A 15678-nucleotide genomic window follows, 5' to 3' on the forward strand; every position below is an offset into this window, starting at 1 on the left:
CAGTATCAGAGGAACCAGGCAAATGGGATACATTTGGACAGTTTCTGACCCAGTGCAATAGACGATACCAGGAGCATAGCCCATGGTCAGTGACCAGCCCAGAAAGCTGTGGACTAGCTGACCAGGAAATTCAAAAACCTACAGGTTGCATTCAGAACCATGCACCAGGCAGGCAAAGCAAACAGAACTTACTCTGCAGACCATTTGAAATGTCAGCACGAGTGTGAAAAATTGAAGTCCCAACTTCCTTTGCAAAAAGAAACAATATGCGTATTTGAGAGAATAGAATCAGGTGAGGACAGTGATTATGGGATAGACTGAGAGGAAATGGAAAAGCAAGCCATAGATAGCCAAGATCAGTGAGGATTGGAGACCCTCACTTCCTTTTCTGAAAGCAAAAGATCCTTTTGCATCCTCAGGATCTTACCTTGCCCTAATGAACCCATGGACCACAATTTGACAGCATTGCCAGGACAATAATCAAATTTCTTTGGTAAAGTGAAAGATTTGGTACAGGCCGGAACAACAACAACAAGTATGCTAATAAAGGAGAATTACGGTATACTAACAGGGACATGGGCTGACTTTCAAATAAACTATATTGGCTCCCCCTACAACCCTGTAAAGGGGGATAAAAGTATATCATGGTCATCGTGGATATTTTTAGCAAATGGGTAGAAGAATTCCCCACTCAAACAAACACCACTAAAATTGCATTGGATATCTTAACACAGCACACTTTCACCAGATGGGGTCTTCCTCACAGTATAGATTCAGACCAGGGAACCCATTTCACAGTCCAGGTAATACAGGTGGTGATGAATAGGTTTGATGTCAGGTTCCAAATTGTCTACCATCTTCAGTCCAGTGGAAATGAAGGAATGCTGTGAAAAGTCATCCATCAAAACAACTGGACCTGCAATGTAGCTTTACCCTTTTGTGGCCTGCTCTGAAGGAACTCATCCTCCAGTTCAACTGGATTCACTCCCCCACATTCTAAAGACCTGCTCCCTCAAGAGAGGTATCAAACTCTTAATAGAACTGAGTTTGACGGAGCCCGAGGTCGAAGCCCACTGTAAGAGAAGCTGAAACTTGTATTAGAAAATGTACAGACTGCACACAAAGCAGCAGCAGTCAGAATGGCGAAAAGGAGAAAGGTATACTTTAATGTGAAGGTGAGTCTGTTGGAGCATGAGGTAGGGCAATGTATGATGTTACAGATTTTCCAGCCAGGAAAGTTCCTGTTTCCCGGATATATAGGTCCCCATTCAGTGGAGATCAAGACCAGCTCATTTGTGTAAGAATTTTGCTAGATACAGGAAAATTTGGGTGGTACCACATTTATAAGATAAAGGCCTTTGAAGCCCAAAGCAACAGCCACCAACTCCATGTGCTTCTAGGGAAACTGGATAAAGTGGAACCTAACCCGAGTATTGATCCATACCCCAGACCTTAACTGATCCAGGTCCAACCCTGGACTAGCCCCAGTTACCGATTCAATCAGGATTCTGTACCAGCCCTAGACACTGTCTCTCCTGAATCATCACCCATAGCTGGCCTCACCAATTCCAGCCAGAAAAGGCAGGTCTCAGTGCCCAGCAACTCTAAAGTGAAAGGAATAGTTAAAGATTGTCTGCCCACCATGGAGAAATGGTGCAATAGCTAAAAGTAGGGAGCTGCTGATCCCTTGCTTCATTTCCAAATGCAGATCAGAAGAATCTAGCTGGAATATGGAGCCCTGTTTTTCAATTAATTTGACTTTTCTAGCAGTCTCTTCAATGATATATTGTTATGAAACAGTAATCAGTTTTCTGACTTCTAGACCAATCAAAATTATTTGAATTTCTTCAGCACTCTGGTTTCATTTACCTGAGCACATTTAACTTTTTCTTTGAAACACATATCATTCCAAACATTTCTTCTTTTTGTAATCACTCATTTCACATCGTCATATTGAATAAATTTGTACTTATGCTTTTCCAATGCAGTATGTCTTTTTCAATCACTCAAGAACAATGTTTTTCACATATCTAAACTTCAAATTCTTCAGACTTCAATGCTCAGATTATACAAGTAAGACGATCCTTTATCCAAAGTTCCAAAATCCAAAAAGCTCTGAAATCCGAAGTTTTTCGTGGAGTGTGGAGCATCAGTCATGCCTGCATAACATAACAAGGTTTGTTTGGCGGGTGAAGGCCACACCCACTCGACCCACATGGCGGCGTGGCCCAGCACTGGCAGGCGTCAATTGTGAATTGTTTCACTGCGTTTAATTGTTTAATTTCACTGTGAATATGCCAAAAAGAGCTGCCGGTACACATATACATAACAATAAAAAAAAGAAGCATCTGACATTATCAATAATGTAGAAAGTAGAGTTATTGCAGAAGCATGATCATGGTGTGTTTGTGCAGCATCTTGCTGAAGAATATGGTGTCGGAACTACCGCTGTATATGATTTAACTGAACAGAAAGACAAGTTTTATGATAACAGTGATGACCATAAACTAATGAAAAAATAAGGAACACTGCATTGGGCAAAAAATGAAGACCTTAACCGTGTGTTGATGGAGTGGATTCTACAAAGAAGAAATGAACGTATGCCACTGACTGGTTTGTTGGTCATGAAACAAGTTAGGAAGTATCATAAAGAAGTGAACATTAAAGGTGAATGTCAATATTCAGAAGGTTGGCTGCAGAAATTTAAGAAGCGTAATGGTGTAAAATATCTGAAAATCTGTGGCGAAAAGGCTTCTGTCGAACATGAAGCAGCTGAAAATTTTATTGATGAATTTGCCAAGATGATATCTGAACAAAGCCTTCATTCTGAACAAATTTACAATGCTGATGAAACAGCTCTCTACTGGTGTTATGTCCTGAGAAAAATGTTAGCTACGGCTAATGAGAGAGCACCAACAGGTTTTAAGGATACTAAGGACAGATTAACTATTCTTGGGTGTGTCAATGCTACGGGCCCACACAAGATAAAATTGGCAGTGATTGGGAAAAACAAACATCCGAGATGTCTGAAAGGTGTACACAATTTGCCTGTGCATTATTATGCATCAACAAAGCATGGGTAACCAGAGAATTTTTATTTTCGACTGGTTCAGTAACCACTTTGTACCAGTAGCACAAGTTCATTGTAGGCAAGCTGGACAGGAAGAAAACTGTAAAATTTTATTGTTCTTGGACAACTGCTCTGTACATCCCCCTGTCGAACATCTTGTGAAAAATAATGTTTTCGGCATTTACTTGCCCTCTAATGTGACATCTGTATTACAGCCTCGTGACCAAGGAATTTGTGACCAAGTATAAAGACTATTTTTTAAACTGTGTGCTTGCTGCAGTCGACAGAGAGGTAGGAATTCAAGACTTCCTGAAAGAGTTCAGTGTTAAGGTTGTCATTTACACAGTTGCTAACGCTTGAAATGATGTTGATAAATCAACATTAACAAATGCTTGGCACAGACTCTGACCTACAACGATGTTTCATGTAAATGAACCTACAGATGAAGACTTTGAAGGATTTCGTGTCACTGAAGAGAAAAAGATGATAGCCAATCTTGTAAGTTACGCACAAAGTTTATCGGACGAAAGTGAAAATAAATTACAGGAAATTGGCATCGAAGAAATGCTAAACATTCACAATGATGCTCCTGTCGTGCATTCCTTGAGCAATGGGAAAATTGCTGAAATGGTTTTAAATACAGATACATGTGAGGATAGTAGTGATGATGATGATGATGACATAATGAACACAGTTGAAAATGTCCCCATAGATGAGATGGTGAAAATGTGCAATCAGTTAATTGCTGGCCTTGAACAACATTCATTTATCAGTGAGCAAGAGATTATGGCGATTTACTCATTTAAAGAGAGATTGCTTAGACAGAAACCTATGTTAATGAGACAGATGACACTTGAAGAAGTCTTTAAAAATGCCATCTGCCATAGTATTGAAGCTGTGTATGTTTAAATTTTACTGAATGTTTTTCTTGGAATGTTTTTTCTGAAAATAAAATGTTGTTGAGTATTTATGGTCTATGTATTTCATTTATCGGTATATTATTCTATAAATAAACTGTGGTAGTATTTCTAGTTTTTATTATCCCACTTAGTGTGAGTATTCATATGTTTTTGCAGCTGTATTGATGTTTGATTATGGGATGCTGCCTTGGACCCTACAGAAGGCGCTACATTTGTTCCGAAATCTGAAAAATTCCGAATTCCGAAAAACAGCTGGTCCCGATAATTTCAGATAAAGGATCGTCTACCTGTATAGTTACATTGTCGCTTAAGTCAGACTTACTGTTCGGAAAAGAATATACTTAATTCCTTTAAAATTTATTGAATTTATTGTAATTATTAACACTATTTGTTCATTCCCTCAACTCTTGCAGGTCATAGTTGGAGATTGCAAGCAGCAAACATTACTTTTTTAATTCACTTTTTCTTCCCCTTTTCCTTGACATATTGGAATATTGCTGTACAAGGACTGCTACCCAAATGGTGTTTCTTTATGCATGAGCCTGGAGTAAACATTGACAGGTTATTCAGCTGTGTGTGCCATCACAGTCAGTCTCTCTCCTGTATTTATCCAACTCTATACTTCCACTTTTCAGTTGCACTGCTTCTCAAATTAAAGAAAGAAAGAATGTAAGTTCATCTTAGGCTTTCTCTGAATGTAGGACAGCCTGAAGTGCTGTGCAGTAAATTACATTTTACAAATGTAATAACCATTTTAATCTAGCTGCTAACTTACAAATAGCAATAAGAATATTGATCAGATAACATTTTTTTGGTGGTGTTCATTGAAAGCTAATCTTCACATTGCACCATGAAAAGTTTCTCATCCATCTGAGAACACATGTAACCATGGTTAAAGTGTTTGCTATGAGATAGCACCTCTAATCGTTGCTGTACTCCTTCAATATTGCACTGGAGTGACATTCTATATCCAATACCCTAGCCTCTAGACTATGGCTTGAAATCACATCTTCTTTTCAGATGCCAAAGTACTGCAAATGAGCCAAGATTAACACACTTGAATGAAGAAGCATGATATATTTTCCCTGTTATTTGTATTAGTCCTCCACGTTTTCATGGACTGCCATGCAATCCTTAAAATAAATGATCATTAACAACATAATTTCAAGGTGACATTCGTAACCTTTTTGCAGCTTCTTACGCCAGACCTTGCCAATCTGGTCAGAGGTTGCCGCCTGAGTCAGTATTTTCTCAGCCATGTGGAGGAACGCACGCAGTGCAGGATGAAGGTCAATGACCTTCTACGTTCCGCCAGGGTAGGTTCCACTTTCTCATCTTCTTATTGCTATCTCATACTCTCAATATCTTTGCTACAGTACATACGTCTCATCTTGGCTCATCCGCTCTCACCAAGGCATATTACATCTTCCCTCACTCACCCCTCCCCATCCAATTCACTGCACAGCCTCTACATCTTCCTCTTGTCACTCAGAGCACCTCAGCACCTTTCCCCTACATGCACCAGCACTAACAATTATACCACTTACTTTCACTTCACTTATTCACTCCCTTTGTCTCAGTGCAGGTGAGAATGGCCCATAATATGCCTAAAAGAACCAGGATGGATGGTAGGGTGCTGTTTATTCCCTATAAGGGGGTGGTATTGGGCCTGACCACCTGAACTAGCTGAATGACCGTATTCAAGCCCCTGAACAAATATTAGAGGCTATCTTTGACTAACTATGCTGGGAACTGGGTGCATGGCCCTGTGTGTAAAGTATCCTTGTAGCAGCATTGCAATGATAGCTGGTGGTGCATCCTGAACTGCAGCATTGAAGTGAAAAGTATGTAGATAAACAATGCGTCATGATGATGCAGAGACTCCAGAAGATGTCAAGTTCCAGTGTCCATGGATGTCGGTTGTGTGAGTAAGCTGTCCACACGGCGTGATCTGTGATGGTGGTGCCCGGTGTCCAAGATGCACTCCAAAAGAGCAAGCAGCAAGCTGGCATTACCAGGTACCCACTCTGACGTTCATGTCAGAAATTCTCAGCATATGGTTTCTATTTGTCCCATGGTATGATAGTAAGCTGCATATTACTGGCGTGCAAATTGTAGCTAGTGAAGATGATAACAAGCAATAATCCTCAATAATAGTTCTGTCACTGCTCCTTTGCAAGACTCTTGTCTCAACGCACAAAACTCTTGGAAAATGCATCCAGTTACTCCTGATGTAGAGAAAATCGTTACTTGATTTTTCATGTGATTTCTTCCAGTTTATCACTCAGTCATTCAGTGCTATATACAATTCCGCCATTAATATTAGCTAGAAATCAGGTTTTCATAAAGGACTATGCTTTTGGAATAGAACTCAGTACCCTTCAAAAAGTTATTTTGTAAAAAGCCTTCATGGCTTAAATGGGATATTCAGCAGCAACACACAGAACTGAGGATTCACCGATGATAGCAATACGAAACCACCCAAATACAGGCTGAAATGATCAAGATGAAAGGAGAATCATTCATAAAATGATTGAGATATTTCTGGCAATTAAAACAGATGAACTGGGAAACTTTAATGGAAGAATTATCTCCAGTAAAGGAAGGGGTATGTTCATGAGGTATTGCGCCAGATATGGCTCAAGTTATCATTACGCAATTAATTGTTCTAATTGGAAAAAGCCAGGTTTTCAACATTATTCACAGCAGGCAAGGTTTGGTGAAGATATTGACACTGATCAGGCAAACGGAGTTGTACTCATTACAAGAAGCTTCAGCCCAGTAATGAATGCTTAAGTTGCAAACTCATGTAATTGCACTGTTTTGGACAGTTAATTCACAAGATTCTTTAAATAATAAAAACCAAAGTAAGGTTATTGAACTTGATATCTGTACCTACTTCAGATTTAGGGATGATGGCCTACTGAAATCAATAAAAAGAGTAATAATTCCCTGTTAAATAGCTGGGATAACCACTTTATTAGCACAGATATGTTATCAAGTGACATACACTGTCTTGAGCAGGCCATCAATGAAAAAGTCTCAAATGAAACTGGACATAGAACATGACAAAACAACTGTTTTTTGGTTTTTGAAAGTCCATGTGGTTAGAGTTTACATAACCAAAAATTATTGTGTTCTTTTTATAAGACCTAGCTTCTGTAATAATCATCTTAAGAAGGTGTTATTTGCATCAGGATTGGAGTTTGAAAGAAAGTAGGAGTATTATGTTATAATTACTTTGGCAATTTGCCCATTGACCTGTTCCAGAAGTGTTGTGTTTGAACACATTGATAAAAATATTTGGAAATCCTACTAGACGTTGCAGGAAGAAGATTGATGAGTATCTTAAAAATTGTAGAGGAAATAAACGATAAGTATGACGTATGTAAAACTTTTGAGTGACTATCCATAATATCAAAATGGCTATCAAGCAAGGATAGCTGTGGCCCATGACATTGGCTGGCTGCAGCAGCAGGAAGTAACTGCACATGTGCCAATGACATGGCATGTTCTGTGCGTAGTGATGTCATCACCAGTGCATACGTTGCTCACAAGGGGACCGAGAAGGCATGGCAGAAGCTGGGGTCCCAGTGAGAACAGGGATAAATGCCAATGCCGTAAGTAAGAGTGTAGGAAGGCCTGTGCCAGAAGAAGGGGGAGTCAGCCTCCATTTATCTATTTTGTGCACTAATTAAAAAAAAATTAAAACCTGATAAACTTTTTGCTGCAGCACCATCATTAAGATTGGTTGCTGCCTTCCATTGCTTATCAATAACATAATCTTTCTCTTTGTGTAAACATGCTGTTTACGCCACCTACATGTGGTGTTTAAAGGAATAATACATTAAAAATTATGTTAATGAGCTGACAGCTGGGAGTACGCTGACATCTTCTCCTCAGACTAGAAAGGAAGGTGCTCAGGATGGAAGTGAGAGTCATAGCCCCAAGTGTTCCCGTTGTCACAGAATGGGACACTTGCATTTATAATGCAGGACCATGTGATGGAAGCCCATAGGACTTAATGAGCTTCATAACAATGAATCTGGAAAATGGATCCAAAAGAAAAATGCTATGGATCAAACTTAACTTTTACTGCTACTATGAACCAAAGGTAAATCCTGCTGTGAATACAGGAGAGGTGAATAAAATAGATGAGATATATAAAGGAGAGAGATGAGAGATAATATAACTTCAAATCATAAAACTAAGCCTGTAAATATAATAATGGATATAGGAACTATTCAAATTCATTTGTTGGAGAAGGACCTAGTTTTTCCTTCTAACAGAGCATTGAAAGTCAAAATTTGACTCAAATGGATTAGTGCAGAGTATTCCTTTGTACAAAGTGTGCTTAAAATATGAATTAGTATCTGGAATAGTGGGAGTAGGAATTGTTCAAAAATTATCCATAGATGGAGTTTATTAACTCCTATGTAATGACCTGTTTGTTGTGCATGTTATAGCTTTTCCTTTTTATTAAAGAAAGTTTTAGTGAGGTTACAGGAACAGGTTCAAGGTATTTTTCCATCATATGTGGCGACTAGAGCAATGGCTAACCAAAGTCCATCACTAAAGGTCACAGTAATGTCACAAGCAGACATTAGAGTGGCTGAAACTTTCTTCAAGAATGGCATAATTGAAAAGAGGTGTTTAGTATGATTTCTTTAGTTGAAGCTGAGAAATAGTTGCAAGCAAGTTAACAGAGTCAGCTTACACTGATGTTAAGACTGTTGGAGTTCCTGAGTGTTAGTTCGTGCAGAGGTATGGGCAAGTACTGTGAACATCAAGAACTAAAGAGATATCAGCTTTTGTTGAGTTATGACATTTAGGTTTAAGAATGCCCAGCTACCTTCCAAAGGCTTATGTATTAAGTGTAGCTAATGTGCTTAATTGTGTAGTTTACTGAGATGATGTTGTGATATCATTGCAACAAACAGTTGTAAGGAAGCCACCTCACCTTATGCCTTTCATTTAGAATTCTGATCCGCAAAATTTATACATTTTTGCATATATTTTTCACTCATGATATTCCTGAAAAAGTAAAATAGAAAAAAAAACATCCTGTTTGTCCTTTCTGTGAATGAATGTGTGTATGTTTGGATTTAAAGGAGTGGTAATTTAACTTACATATTTATGATCTGCATGGTCACATGTTAGACAATATACTTGTACAGAACTGATTTTTAAAATTTTCTTGGTTGTTGATGAAACCTGGTGTGAGTTTCTTTCCCAAAAAAACAGAAGTTGCTGGAAAAGCTCAGCAAGTCTGGCAGCATCTGTGAAGAGAAATCAGAGTTAATATTTCAAGTCCAATGGCCATTCCTCAGTCTCTTTCACCTTAGATTGTGGTCACAATTAAGTATTATCTGTTCTAGAGATAAAATTGATCACATATCACAATTGAATTGAATTTAACTTATTGTCACATGTACTGAGGCATAGGGAAAAGCTTTGTGTTGCGAGCAAAACATGCAGATCACATAATTAAATAGCATAGATAGTAAATAACAGGTAAACAGCGGCAAAAACAAAAGTACAGGTGCAGGCAAATGTTAAGAGTTTGTGAGTTCATTTAGTATTCCAACAACAGTTGGGTAGAAACTGTTATGAAACCGGTTTGTGTGTGTGTGTATTTGTTCAGGCTGTGGTACTTTCTCCCCAATGGTAGAGATTGTAGAAAAGCCAGGGTGGGATTGATCTTTGAGAATGCTGGTGGCCTTTCCTTGACAGTGGGCCTGGTAGATGGATTCTATAGATGGGAGGTTGGCCTTTGTGATTGTCCGGGCCGTGTTCACCACTCTCTGTAACTGTCTCCGATCTTGAGAGGTACAGTTGCCATACCAGGTAGTGATACATCCAGACAGAATGGTCTCGATGGCACACCTCTAAAAATTGGCAAGGGTATTCGTCGCCATCTGAGATTCGACCGACTATGGTGGTATCATCAGTGAACTTGTAAATGGTATTAGTCTGGTATTTGGCGACGCAGTCATTGGTATACAGTGAGTACAGTAGGGGGCTGAGTACGCACCCCTGGGGGGCTCCAGTGTTCAGTGTTAGTGATGATGAAATATTGCCCCCAATCTTTACTGATTGTGGCTTATGGGTCAGGAAACTGAATTGTACAACTCATGGAATAGTTGAGTTTGATTTCCAGTGTACTGTTCTCACCAGGGTTGTGACTGTAATTATTAAGCTTAAATGAGTCAAATTCATCTGAATTCCCCGGCTTTAAGTGGCACAGTGGTTAGCACTGCTCCTTCACAGTACCAGGATCGGGGTTTGATTTCAGCCTTGTGTGCGGTAGTTTTTTGTCAAGATTTGTCCCCAGTAGCTCTTTGATGCAGCATTCTGCTTGAAAGGCTGTTCCCTGAGACGCACACCAAAACAAACTTCGACTGTACCTGGAAGACCATCCCCTTGGTGAATGACACTCTTTGGTCTGGCTGAAACTTGTTGGTCTTTCAGTGCAAAGAGTTGACCTTAACTGGATATTGTGGTCTGGCACATTCCAAGGTGCAGGACTATGTGCTGAGGGATGCACTAAAGCTTGGAGCAGCCACCACCAAGGCACAGTGGGGAAAGATCACTGTATGAGGTCTTTCTGCCAAAGTATAATGGGGATCCATTCAGTTATTGGACCTTCCCAGTGCCTCAAATACATGTCAATAGTACTTTGTATAATTAAAAAATGCCTTTGGGTTTGTTGAACTATAGATAGAGAAAGTCAAACCCCAATGTTTGTTTGTTCTCAATATGCAGAGAATGTAAAAAGCTGAGCTGCTTTAGTCAGTGTGTATGTACATAAAGAACTTTTTATGAATAACGTATATTTTTGCAAAACAAAATTCCAGCCTTGGGTGACTGCCTGTGTGGAGATTGCATGTTCTCCCCCTGTCTGCATAGTTCCCTTCAGGTGCTCCAGTTTCACTGCACAGTCCAAAGGTGTGCAGGTTGGGTGGATTGGCCATGCTTAATTTCCTTGTAGTGTGCATTCTAGGTGTAGGTGAACTATGGTAAATGTAGAGTTATGGGGATAGGGTGGAATGCTCTTTGGTCAGTAAGTGCAAACTCGCTGGGCTGAATGGCCTCTATCTGTGCTGTAGAGATTTGATGATTCTAAGGGGATTTTTTTGGCGAGCTCAAGGTGCTGTGAAACAGCCCATCAGAGTTTTCAATTTCCAAAGCTAATCCCTTGGATTCAGCCGTGTCAGCTTTCTGCATGGTCAGCCTATGCTTCAGGAGCAATTATCAGGCCATCAGAATATCTTGTCCGCTATATTTGTTGTAATCACATGGAATTTAGGTTTTTTTAGGGGTGGCTTAAAATACATATAAGAGAACCAATCATTTTATAAGATCACAATTATACTGTAATTTCAACAAAAAGTGTAATTTTACAAGGAGTTGGTCCAAGGGCTAGCTAAGACAGTAGGGTTCAACATACTTAAATTGCATGAGAAATTTTAACACAACTTAAATTAACCAGAAATAATTTGATGCTGAAAAGATCCAGAGAGACAGCTAGAACAAGTATGCCCTGCTGAATCCAACAATTTATCGCTGGCAGTTTATTGCAAATTTTTTGAGCACTGGGAAGGTTCTGAAACTTGCTAATAAGTTGCGTTAGGAGATAGGAAAGAGAAGATATACTGCTGTAGTGATGGTTGGTCTGCCATTTCTGTTAAAACTCAAGATGTATTTTGGGCTAGAGATGACTGAAACTTTCTTTGATTTGTTTGGAGGTGACTTCCATCTGTGCTACCTAGGTGTAACTGACAAGAATGAATTATTTACCCATTGTAAAGTTCGCTAATTTCATTTAATTGACCTCTCTTTCTCGAGAATACTAAAGTGCTGCTGGAGGAGTGTATCATTTGTAGCATACTGCAAAGTACTTCCATTCCCAAGAAAATCCCCATCTTCATAATTACTGGTTAGGTCCCTTCCTTTGGTTGCAGGTCTTTCAGAGGAGCAGCACTAAGAGAATAGGGACTTGCTGATACACTGTCTTATTCACCAAAATGCTGTCATTGAAAACCAGATCATTACAATAAAGCTTGGAAAGCTCTGAACTATGGTTTCTTCTTAAGGTTTCTTCCAAGGAAACTGTTTAAATGTCATAGCTGCCACTCTGGACGTAATGATAACTCTGGCCAGTTACACAATCTTCCCTCCAAAACTGGATAACCCCAAAACTGTTGCATTGTGCATGCTGCTCTGCACATAACTGAAAATATCTCACATTGAGCTGCAGATACAGCTGGACTTCTCCATCTTATGCACTGTTACCACTATGTAAATGGAAACCATTGCTTGTACAAGGGGTTAATGGTCCCTTTATTGCTTATCATAAAAGTTGGACCTCTGAGATCCTGTCATCTGGGCTCCTCAGCTGACCTAACCTCCATCCACCCCCTCTGCCATCATCTCATCAAAATCCCAATTATCAACTTTGAGAGGGATAGCTACCTCTTCCTGCCCAGTGTGTGTCACAATGTGATGTTACCTTTTTCTGGCTATTATCCACTTCCTGAGTTTGTGAGTCTGGATTGCTGCTTGAATGCTTGGGGTAACATCATTCAATGGGTAAAGTTGGAGCTTGAGTCATTGTTTTGCATTGTCTTCAGGCCTGTCATTTTACAAAAATCAAAGCTGGAAGGATGACAATTCCTTTAATCTTTCCTAAGGCCTTATCTATTTAGGATAATTAAAATCTCCTAAAATTATGTTATAATATGCATGAGCATGCAGTCTTTGATTTGTTGTTTATAATTCATGCCAAGCAAGTGTAACAAATAACACTGGGAAAGATCAATATGCTTTGTACTTAGTTATTGAATAAAACATACATTAGTGTTAAAAAAAACATCAATATGCCTAATATATACAAATATACTTAATGCAAACAATATACTACTTAACAAATGTGATGTTCAATTGATCGGGTACTGATGAAACACCATTTTCTATCAGCGAACAAAGTATTGATCAGTTAGTACATTCAATCCTGTCATGGTACTGTTAACAATTTACTGACAGAACGTACTAATAAATGGTTGTCTAATTGTTGATGTCAATGGAATTGACGATTAGTGGTGTGTGTCGTGGGGGAAAGGGAGATTTCACACCATCTGTGGTGGGTCTACTGAGGTAACAGTAGATTTTCCACTGTCTCGACTATGTGTATTAGGCGGGAGTGGGTGGAGTAAAGAAAATTCCTCCTGAGTGCATAACTAGTAACATTGAATATCCACCACCATGATTCCTTAATAATTCTAAAGGAAGAAATGTTAAAATAATCAGTGTCTAAACCAATTTTAATCTTGAAATAATAAAACAATTTAATTGAAGTGATTACTTCTTTAGAATTTAAAAGCTGATAACAGAAACAAGGGTCTGGAATTTCTGACCCTCTGTCAGCATGCCTGAAATGCAAATGGCAGACCTCTTTCCTGCTCACCTCTGACCTGTTTCCTATTTTACAAGAGATCGTTGACAACTAATTGAAATTTATAGGCTTCATCTCACCCTCTCTGCTATTTTAACCATGGTACAGGGAGGTCCATGGGATGTGAGTAACCCAGATACTTTACAAGGCAAGCTGATGTTGGACAAGAAAGTGGGACCCTATACTTATTAAAGGCACCAGCTCCCAAGGTCATATTTTCCTTTCAACCCTCCCCACATTCCTTCCTCACCCTTACCCCTTGCTGGGGCCTCTCTGCTGATACCTTGGACTTACCTTGATTCTGGTTTCCATAAGCTGTTCTACTTTGGGTTCTGGCCAAATCCCAGCAGTGGCCACCACTGGATGTGGCTCTGCCTTGCTGACAAAGCTGCAGTCAATTGGAAGAGGGAGGGAAGAATAACTTTACCAAACACTGGTAGGATACAATTGGAGTGCTGTATACATTTCTGGTTACCATACTAGAGAAAAGCTATCATTGCACTAAAGAGGATGCAGACGAGATTTACCAAGATGCTGTCTGGCTGGTTGTTTTCCTTGGAACAGCCAAGTTTGAGAGGGGCTCTGATAAAGTTGTATAAGATTATGATGGGCATAGAAAGGGTGGACAGGAAGGCACATTTCCATTTAGTACAGGAGTCAATAATCAGGGAGGGGCATAGGTTTGTGGTAAGAGATAGAAAGCTAAGAAGGGAAATTGAGGAAAATGTGGTAGGATCTGGAACTCATTGGCCAAAAGAAACTCTGGTGACATTTAAGCAGCATTGAGATATTCACCTCCTTCAGGGATAGGGCCAAAACCTAGAAAATTGGATTAATGAAGTCAGATCTTTATTGACCGATGGCCTCCTTCTCCGGTGTAAACATCTGTAAGTTTATGAGAAATATTGCCTTGAACTAATCCACAGTGCTCCAAGTTGTGATGGTACAGTCGATGTTCCTGTGTTGAGCTATTGACCAGCATTTGGGAACATGGAAACATCAAAAACAGGAGTAGGCTATTTGGCCCTTCAAGCTTGTTCCAGCATCCAAAATTATCAGAGTTGATCACCCAACTGAATACCTGTACTTGCTTTTGTCCCATATCCTTTGACCCTTTTTGTCGTAAGAACAATATCAAACTCCTTCTTAGAACATATTTTATACTCATTTACTTTCTGTGGCAGAGAATTCCACAGGCTCATCACTCTGGGTGTAAGGATTTCTCTTCAATGCAACCCCAAATGAACTACCCCATATCCTTAGATTGCGACCCTGGTTCTGGACTCTCCTGTCATCAGGAATATCCTTCCTCCATTTACCCTGTCTCGTCATAGAATCGTAGAGAATCACAGAATCCTATGGCATGGTGACAGGTGCTTCAGCCCAAACAGTCCATGCTGACCAAAATCCATGCTAACCCCATTTCCCTGCTCTTGGCCCAAATCCTTCTAAATCTTTCTAATCCATGTATTTGTCCAAATGCCTTTTAAATGTTGTTAATGTACCCACCTCAATCACTTCCACTGGCTGCTCATTTCAAATGCATACCATTCCCTGTGTAAAAAAAAGTTGCCCCTCAGGTTCCCTTTTATTCTTTCCCCTCTAACCTTAAACTGATGCCCTCTAATCCCCGATTCCCCAACCCTGGGGAAAAGCCTGAATGCATTTGCCTGATCTATGCCTCTCATGATCTTATACACTTTCCCCCGTCACTCTCCTACACTCTAAAGAAAAACTTCCTGGCTTGTCCAATCTCTCCCTATAACTCAGTCCCTTGAGCCCTGAAACAGTCTTCTGCACTGTTTCAAGTTCAGTAACATCCTTCCTATAACAAGGTGACCAAAATTGAACACAATACTTCAAGTGCAGCATCACCAACGTCCCGTACAACTGCAACATAACTTCCCAACATATCAATATTAAACTCCATTTGCCATTTTTCACCCCACTTCCCCAGCTGATTAAGGTCCTATTGCAATTTCTGATAATCTTCCTCACCATCCACGACACTGCCTATTTTAAGGTCATCTGCAAACTTACTAATCATGTCTTGTACATTCTCATCCAAATCATTGACATAGAAAACAAACAACAATGGGCGAAGCACCATGCACTGAGGCACACCACTAGTCACAGGCCTCCAGTCTGACAAGCATCCTTCCACTACTACCCTCTGCTTTCTACCTTCAGGTCAATTGTGCCAACTCTCTCAGGATTCCATGTGGTCTAACCTT

At 39.7% G+C, this 15678-nt stretch overlaps 1 protein-coding gene across 2 annotated transcripts in view; it reads left to right on the plus strand.

Annotated features, from left to right (window-relative positions):
• The window catches only part of LOC122555986 (endothelin-converting enzyme 2-like), a 180433-nt gene that overhangs the window by 17421 nt on the left and 147334 nt on the right, over positions 1 to 15678 (plus strand). The gene's annotated exons all lie outside the window — the stretch shown is intronic.

The sequence above is a fragment of the Chiloscyllium plagiosum genome, chromosome 13 (assembly GCF_004010195.1).
Source record: "Chiloscyllium plagiosum isolate BGI_BamShark_2017 chromosome 13, ASM401019v2, whole genome shotgun sequence".
In the NCBI taxonomy this organism is placed as follows: Eukaryota; Metazoa; Chordata; class Chondrichthyes; order Orectolobiformes; family Hemiscylliidae; genus Chiloscyllium; species Chiloscyllium plagiosum.